The 9,650-nt window shown below is 36.7% G+C and overlaps 1 long non-coding RNA gene across 1 annotated transcript; it reads left to right on the top strand.

The window, feature by feature from the left end:
* Nucleotides 1–5,277: 5,277 nt before the first annotated feature.
* On the top strand, nt 5,278–9,334 carry LOC144577710 (uncharacterized). The gene is made up of 3 exons (XR_013522238.1): nt 5,278–5,912; nt 6,831–6,914; nt 8,610–9,334. It is a non-coding gene; the product is annotated as an uncharacterized LOC144577710 (long non-coding RNA).
* The last annotated feature ends 316 nt before the right edge of the window (nt 9,335–9,650 follow it).

The raw sequence follows: 9,650 nt of genomic DNA, 5'->3' as shown, positions 1-9,650 counted from the left end.
GTAATGACCAAAATTAAATTTATAAGGTGATGGCAAATAGCGCAAGTCTTATACGTTTTCAGAAAGCATTCTTGCTACTTGGATTTCTAAAAGCTATCAGGAGCCATATAATGAAGATTACAAACTGAAATAATGCTCATTAATTCATCTCTTCCACCCGAATTTTTGGAGCACCTACCACATGGCAGATATTCTATTTCCTGCTGATGAAAAAGATGAAGTCTCCATGAAGGATTTCTAGGAATTTGTAGTTTAATGGGGATACATAAATGCAAATTTACCATTATAAATTTTACCAAAGGCTTTTGCGAATGGTGACTAATATTTAATATTTGTCATTGAATCATTTTTAAATTTTATCAAATGTACAATATCTAATTGTGGTTGACAGCCTCTAAAATAACTCCAGTCATCACTCCATGTCCTGGTATTCATGTCGTCGTGTAATCTTCTTCCCAGAGTCCGTGCTCAAGCTGGCATCTCTCTTTCTCTTCCTTTCCCTCTTTCTCTCACTCTTCCCTCTCCCACACAGACACCCGCAACAGAAAACAAGCTAACACACTGTCACGATGTGAGTAGCTCTATGGAGAGGTCTGTGAGGCAAGGAATTGACATTTCTCGCATTAACAGTGAGTGAGGACCTCAGACCAGCCAACAGCATGTGCATGAGATTGGATGTGAGTCTGTCTGAGCTGAGCCTTCAGATGACTGTAGCCCTCACCCACACCCCAAAGGCAGCCTTGTGAGAAACCCTAAGTCAGAGCCACCCATGCCTGGATTCCTGAGTCTAGAAAGCATGAGATAAGTTGTGGGATAATTTAGTAATTTGTTACACACAAATAGCCAACTAATTCATGAATAAAAAGAATTTGAGGCTGGGCACGGGGTCTCACACATGTAATCCCAGCACTTTGGAAGGCTGAGGCAGGTGGATCACTTGAAGACAGGAGTTCAAGACCACCCTGGCCAACATGGTGAAACCAAATCTCTACTAAAAATACAAAAATTAGTCAGGCCTGGTGGCACATGCCTGTAATCGCAGCTACTCAGGAGGCTGAGGCCAGAGAATCTCTTGAACCTGGAAGGCAGAGGCTACAGTGAGCCAAGATTGCCCATTGCACTCCAGCCTGGGCAACACAGTGAGAGACCCTGTGTTGTAATAAAGAACGTTATTACAAAACCTATTGCTACTTTTCAACCTATCCTAAAATAGAACATTCGTTTTTACACTTCATTTTCTTGTTATTCCTCTAATTTTTATTTTTCTCCGAGGCTATGATTCCACTTGATACCTTCCGTTAGTTGCGTTAATGCATCATTTTGTGTCTTTCTGGACTTGTAGTGATTTCCCTAGACCAATAAGCAAAATACTTCGGCAAATGGCTGGTCAAGCAACTGATTTTTAGTCCGTTTGGGACATATTTGTTTTTCCCACAATGATTAACTCAAACTGCGGGCCACGAAGTCAGCTCTTATTTTAGAGGTAAACTACTTTTGTTATAAAAAGAAGACACTTTGAAGTCTCATCTTTTACATAGGTTTTGAATTTTTATAACCTACTATCTCCATCATAAATGATACATGTTTTAAGTCTCCCTTACCCAACATTTCATTATGTATTATGCTCTCTCTCTTATATACTGATATTGCATGTTAGCATTATTACAAATTATGTATGATTTATTGTATTATTTAAATTTAAGGGCCACTTAGAAATTCTGTATCCTAGGAGAAGAGAAATCGAACTTTTGCAGTAAGCTCCCTTTTTAAGACATGTGGCTAAGTCATTGTTTTAAAACACAGTATTCAACTCCCCTTTCTCTTTCCATTCTTATTGTATATAATCATCCTGTTTCTAGTTTTGCTTTTTCTAGACTATTTGACTCACAATTCCCAATATTTTTCTCCTTTATGTGTAAAGTTTTTTTAAAATACTGCTCTATAAACACACATACATTTAAAAAGAGGAAATATAATGATTTAGATATATTAACATAGAACTCACTAAAATTTGTTTAGTTTATTGAAATAAATTTTTAAAATATAATCTATTATATTTCCCCTCTTAGATTACAACTACCCATCATTGTAATCTGAAGAACTTTTGTCTTTTAAGTATTATTAGGAACACATAGCGTTATAAAATGCTAGTGTATTTCAATTAATTAGTGTATTATTATTAATTAATTAATTAATTAATTTTTTTGAGACGGAGTTTCACTCTTGTTGTCCAGGCTGGAGTGCAATGGCGCAATCTCGGCTCACCGAAACCTCCGCCTCCTGGGTTCAGGCAATTCTCCTGCCTCAGCCTCCCGAGTAGCTGGGATTACAGGCACGCACCACCATGCCCAGCTAATTTTTTGTATTTTGAGTGGAGACGGGGTTTCACCATGTTGACCAGGATGGTCTCGATCTCTTGACCTCGTGATTCACCCACCTTGGCCTCCCAAAGTGCTGGGATTACAGGCGTGAGTCACCGCGCCCGGCCTAGTGTATTATTATTAATGTCCAGCTTGTCACAACTTGACCAAAATAAGCCTTTTAATGCCGACTCCTATTTTCTTTGTCTTACATGTTTTCTTATTTGCTGAAGCAGTAGTGTCCAGCGGTAGTGGCACTAGTGTTTATAAGGAAGGAGTGGGCAGAAGTAGCGTCACTGCTATTTGGCCTTCTTTTTTTCTTCATTTGAAGTAAGAGTCACAGATGATGGAATCATTTTACAGTCATGTGAAAACATTCACAAATCATTTATTTGTGTTTGTTTTAAATTTATTTAAACATTCCTTATTTTTCCTATGAGACTCATAAACTGCAAAGACTTTCCACAACAAGGCAATTTCAGATTGTATCCACTCATCTCCAGCTAATACATCCTCCACACTGCAGCCAGCCTATTCTCTTAAAATGCAATTTTTACTCTTTCTCTCCTCCGTTGAAAAATGACCTCCCTTCAAATGTAAAGTAAGCATCAAAAATCATCTCATTCTCTGGCCTCTACTTCATCTGCATCTTCTGTGACTCTTCCTAATCCTAGAGTCTCCGCTTTCCTTTAGATCTCAAATGCTCCAAAATAGGTATTTGGGAATAAGTGCCATTCTCAAGGATTTGTTAGTCTAGAGGAAGGAAGCGTTTTTATAAACAACCGCAACAAAGCACAGTATCTTGTTAGTATCACTGGCAGCTAGCACAGCACCTGGAACACAGGCGACCTGCAAGTGAACAATTCATGATTATATTTTGGTAAGAGAATACTCGTGTGATAAATCAGATGAATGAAATTAACATATAAATTAAAAGTATTATTGCAACAGTGTTTGAAACAAAACAAATATTAATTATCTAGATCACAACCAAATTACAGAGGCACAAAATTATTGAGGATGGCAACAGCATAATGTGGAACAGTGCCCAATAAAAGACACTGAAAAAGATGAATGTAAGAAAATCGAAATCATCAAAATATGCAATGCACATGCTACAGTCTCTGCCTTAAATTGTTCAATGGGTATGTCTGTGTGCATGCACGCACACATTTCCGCATGCAAATAATGACTTTCTACATTGAGTTTAAAAGGCTAATGTGCAGAATTTTCACATTTAATAAATCACTAGAGTGGATTGATATGACTCACATTTGTCCTAAGCCCACCTTCCTAAGGTCACTCACTCCAAATTATAGCATGTGTTTTTATTTTCTTTGATTTTTTTTTTTTTTTTTTGCAACTACAAGAGCAAAGATAATTCAAATCAGACTTTTATATGCCAGGCATGTCCTGGAACTTGCCAAAGTCACAAAAGACGAGAAAGTTTCCTTCAGTTTTTCCACTGGCACGGCCATCTGTTGATAGAGGAAATAAGGCCCAGCATTAAGTATTCACTTGGATTAAGAGAGTTAGAAGAATGGTGATAAGGGCCTAAACATCCCTGAGTAATGCATTATACACAATTGCCTGACATTCATATTATTTCTTTAAATGACAAAAGAGTCTTACATTGCAAACATACATTGACTCTGCTAGAAATGAAACAAAACAATCTCTCCTGCATTTTCTGCACTGTAATTAATTTATATATCCAGGAAGAGATGATGAAGTATTGCTCTGAGCTGTTGGGCTCAGCCTCAGAAGTCATTAGGGATGTTACTTAAAAGAGATTACTTCTTTCTTTGCTATTAAAAGGCTTATAAGTAAGCCTTTTATTATTTATATACAAGTTTGTAAATAAAAGGCTTATAAACTTGTGTATATTAAATGCAGAAAGAATATTTTGATTTAGGATAAAGAAAAATAATCTAGGAGCAGTTAAAGTCCATGACTGCTACCTTGGGAAGAAATGAGTTACATTTCCTTGGAGGTATTCAAACAGAAAGACAAGTACTTGGCAGGGAAATTGTAAAAAGGAATTCACAAACTCTTCGAATTGTTGGATATAAGATTCTACTCAAAATTTAAGATTGTATGAGGATAGGTGCTTACCATAATTATATTTACTGCCAGTAGTTCTAGATTGTATTTTTCTTTTGTCATGAGATTTCACCTCTATAAATATTCTCCTCTGTCATTTCTGGAGAGTAGAGAAACATTACAAGATAAAATATGGTGAAAGAAGAACTTTCTCCATAATTATTCAAGATGTAAACCAAAAATAAAATTCTAAGCCCCCCAACCATCTGAATGGACCTCTCCTCTTAGACAAGGGCATTTCAAAGTTAACCTGAAAAACTAGTCCAGGCCATGATGGGAAGGAGGAGTCAGACACGCCTCATTATACCCTCCTCCCTTTTGGAACTTCTGATAGAACAGACACTTTCAGTCCCATAAGAAACATTTACAGCCTATTCTCTCTGAGGCCTGCTACCTGGAGGCTTCATCTGCATGATAAAACCTTGGTCTCCACAACCCCTTATCGTAACCCAAACATTTCTTTTTTTTTTTTTTTTTTTTTTATTCCAGGTCTTTAGATAATAACTCTTTCAACCAATCACCAATCAGAAAATCTCTGAATCTGCCTATGACCTGAAAGCCCCTGCTTTCAGTTGTCCCACCTTTCTGGACCAAACTAATGTACATCGTACGTGTAGTTATTGATGTCTTATGTCTCCCTGAAATGTATCAAACCAAACTGTAGCCCAGCCACCTTGGACACGTGTTCTCAGGATCTCCTGAGGGCCATGTCATGGGCCATCAGTCACATATTTGGTTTGAAATAAATATCTCCAGATAGTTTACAGAGTTTGACAATCATTATAATTCATACATCTCATACAACATAATGGAAGTAGTTGCTAATAAAAATTATATTTGGGTAGGTTTTCTTCATTTACAAGCATTTCTTTACTGGTCTTCCTACGTAAAGTGTATATTGGAGTTTTACAGCATTTGTGGTTTTCCATAGGGTTGAGGATGCTGTTGCATCAGTGATGGGTGGAAAAAGAGTTTGATTTGAAAGAGACGAAACTATAAGATAGTATCATTCAAAGAGGCTCTCCTCCTACTATGATCAGAAGAAAATTAAAATGACAGGTCAGAATACACAAAAGAAGAGCTGTCAGGCAAAGGGCAAGATGAGAAGCTGCAGCTTTGGCTTCCTGAGAGATTTAAGATCCTGTTCATTTTTTAAACCACAAGTCTTAAGGTTTCCTGTTTCGTTTGGTTTGGTTTGGTTTGGTTTTCATCTTAAATCACCTTGTTTTGTAGTATGGCACCATTTGTGTACTGTAACGCCAGATTGTAAGAACACGCTTTATGGCTACAGCAATAATAAATCTAGAATTATTGTGATTTATTCATTCTGTTTTTCCTACATGTCCATTTCTATTTGTCAGATAATCTTTATATGCATGTACTTTGAATTCAGTGTGAGCACTGTTTTTTGTGTGATGAGGACCCCAATGAAATCTCTAAGAGTCACAGGTAGGTGGATCTTACGTATTTGGACATATGTAACAAAAAGTCTAGAGGGCAAGAGACTGAGGGCCAGTTAGCAGCTCAACAGTATCATCAATGCCACTGGCTTTCTAAATCCTTCTAGTCTTCTGCCCTTGGGCACATGGACAACGTTGTGGCTACACAGAGCTGCCATCCCCCCAGGTCAGTCTTCAAGGCAAGAAGAGAATAGCGCAGAGCAAGCCACCCCAGAAGTCCTCTAGTCAGCTCTGCCCTTAGTTCGATGACCAGAGATGGGTCATATGAACACTCTAGGTGCAAGGATGCTGGGAAAGTGAGTAACTTGTGAGAATGGCAGGAGATGTGGAATGATTCATGGATTGGCCAACAGTCTCTGCTACTTGAGGCAAATGGTTACACAAGATTTAACCAGATGACAACACATTTTTTGAGGGCCTATTATTCATCCTCCAAAATAAATATGAAAGTCAGAGATCCAAGAGGGCTCTTTCACTTCCCAGAAAGGGAATAATATATGTACTACATTCCATCGTACATAGTGGATAAAGAAAAACAATATACTATATTTTTGGTGGTATTTTGATCCTCTGCTGGTTTACCTGCAGCAATTATCAGTTTAAAAAAATTAAAAATATAAAAATACTTTTAAGAAAAGGAACTTGAGCAATTGCCTTTGAGGAAATGAAAACAATAGACGGAAAAAGTTCACCTGAGGTGTGTGTCAGGGCTAATGGTAATATCAAAAAGTACCACAGGCAGTAACCACTTTAAATGGAAAAGGAAAGGGGTGAGTTTCTGGAACCTGCACCAAAGAAAAGAAGAATAGTTTGGCCCTGAGCAGAAATATTTGTATATTTTTAAATTCCTATCCAGTATTCATTCTTACATCTATTATTTAAACTTTTTTTTTTTGGCCTACTCCAGCTAAACACTGTGCTGGTTATCCCCATCCGTAACTCCTCCCAGAGGGCCCAGTATCCTGTCTTCCAGAAGCGCTAACAGTCCATGGTAAGTTATGCATTTGGACTATGATTAATCGGAATAAAATATTATTTTCCCTTTTATCCAACTGGCAAATGGCATACTCTTGCTCTAAAGTCGACTGAATGCAATTCTTTGAAAAGACTTCCTTGATAACATACTGTGAGTTCTTTGAACACCTTAATTCTGGCCCGATGACGTTTGTCTTGACATTGCATTTCAATTATTTGTCCGTATTGCTGTTCTGAGGGAAAGATCCGTGATTTATTTACCTTTACAATTTCAGTACTAAGTATAATACCTTGCACATAGAAAGAGTTGAATAAGCAACTGTTGGACCAATGAATAAAGGGACAAATAAATGTTCTGTTAAGGGAAACAATTATACACAAGGAAGACTGAAAAAAGGAGCGATTGATTCTGTATCAAGGCATCTAAAAGACCAATCTGATCTGCTTGAATGGCTTTGTTTCTAAATGAAAATACAAAGTTTATTTTTTTTTAATTTTCAGCTTATAAAGAAAAAGTCATATAATCGTTTGTCTGTATATATCCAGATAATAAAAAAACTCTGTCTAGATTATTATAGTTTATATGCTAAGAAAAAGTACTAATATTTCTAAAGAAAGGGAAAGATAAACTTACATCATCTCTATTTTCTTAGTCTGTGTAATTCACTTTATTCAGTTCCAAAAGAAAGAAGTCTAAGAAGACCCAGAATTATTCCATTACCAGAATATAAATTTTTTCATTCAATGACCTGATTTTTTTTTTTTTTTTTGAGGCAGAGTCTTTCTCTGTCACTCAAGCTGGAGTGCAGTGGCACAATCTTGGCTCATTGCAACCTCTACCTCCCAGGTTCAAGCAATTCTCCTGTCTCAGCTTCCTGAGTAGCTGGGATTACAGGCTCATGCCACCATGCCTGGCTAATTTTTGTATTTTTAGCAGAGACAGGGTTTCACCATGTTAGCCAGGCTGGTCTTGAACGCCTGACTTCAGGTGATCCACCCACCTTGGCCTCTCAAAGTGCTGGGATTACAGGTGTAAGCCATCAATGATCTCCTTTTAATTTAACTCGCTTCAACTTGGCAATATTCTAATCCAGGGAATTCACTCCCCTTTCCTAATGTTTTAGTGTTCTCAATTTACTCTCTCTGAATTTCAAATATCAATTGCCATCAAATAGAATTAAAGGTATTAACAAAATACCTAGAAACAAAAGCTGATTACACTTTTGTCCGTTACCTGAAAACTCCACAAACAATTTGGTCAGAAATAGAGTTGAGAGTCGCTCACTTTCCCTGATAAACGCCCGACGGAAGAAAATATCCCATGTCCAGAACAACTGCAAATATTGTCAGCAGCACAATAGGAGATCCTGACATTTCAGTGGCATTCTGACAGTTTCTATTCTGGTCAGAATTCTCATAGATATTTATATTTCCACTCTTCACCTAGGGAATAAAGCTAAAAACATGTGCCTATGAAATAAATATTCTTAACTGATAAATGGAGAGAAAAAAATTATACCACAGATAACTAGACAAGGAAGGATGGAAAAAACAAAGGAGAGAAGAAAAAAGGGAAAAGAGGAAAGAGGGAGTGAAATGAGAAATAATCTAGTCAAAACTGTGAACGAGTTAGCTAAGAGTCTCTGAAATCACTTTACATGTGGTTTCCATATAGAGATCTTGTCTTTCTTTGATGTTTGTGTGATGACAGGAAATCCAAGCCAGAAGCAGAAGGAGGCAAGAATGTTCTGACAGCACCTCCCACAATGTGACAGATAGAGTCAAAGAAGAAAATAACAAAAAATTCTGCTATAAAACAATTACTAATTCAAACCATGGGAGAATGAGGAATAGAAAAATTATCTCTTAGCCAGAGAGAAGATTTTGAACCCTGAAAATTGTAATTTCTATAAATGTCAATGCTCTTGTGTTTTGCTTTGCAAAAATATTTGGAAGAAAATGGCACAACTTTCAAAAAAAGGAAAGCATTCAAAATATTTAAATTATATTATGTAATATATATTATGTATGCAACATGATCGCCAAGTCTGGAAACATAGAAAAGGCTTATAATGGTGATTTATGCCTGTCACTCTGAGTTACGGTGATATTACATAGGTTCAACGTGTTGTTCCTCATTAGCAATGTGTCATGCATGATGGGGTCAACATGGGACATTAATGCAACATTTCCATCAATGCTTGCACATGCTTTTGTGATGCTTTGCCTCCTGTGATTTTTGTCTCTGATTTTTACAATATTAACCTACTTCTTTACCATCTTCTGGAAGAAGCAATCAAGTGTGTTAATCTGTAAAACTAAATGTTATCTGTATTTCCCAACTTTATGGCCATCCTGTATTAGTGTATATTATGTATATTCTGAACTGCTCCGTAATTAAAACAGTCATTCCTTATCAATAATTTACTTGCTCTCATGGATACATATCTTTTAGTTAATGATCTCTTTGCCAATTAGCCTAGGTTTTAGGCAGTGACTATGTCATGCCCATTTTGAATTCCAATACTTAGCACAGCTTTCTATATATAGTAGTTGCTTAATAAATAATTTCTGAATAAAAGTAAATTCTAAATATTTCCTTATTATTTAGCTTTGAAGTACATCTTGGATATTTGACACTTAAGCACATACCACTTAGATCCTTGTTTCCTCTGATGGTTTTATCTAATAATTGCTCTGAGAGATTTTTCCAATGAAGTCTTAGAGCTACCACATCTCTGCTTACACTTTT

Source organism: Callithrix jacchus, chromosome 9 (genome assembly GCF_049354715.1).
Source record: "Callithrix jacchus isolate 240 chromosome 9, calJac240_pri, whole genome shotgun sequence".
In the NCBI taxonomy this organism is placed as follows: domain Eukaryota; kingdom Metazoa; phylum Chordata; class Mammalia; order Primates; family Cebidae; genus Callithrix; species Callithrix jacchus.
The sequence above is the reverse complement of the archived record's forward strand: the minus strand, read 5'-3'. Positions and strand labels throughout refer to the sequence as shown.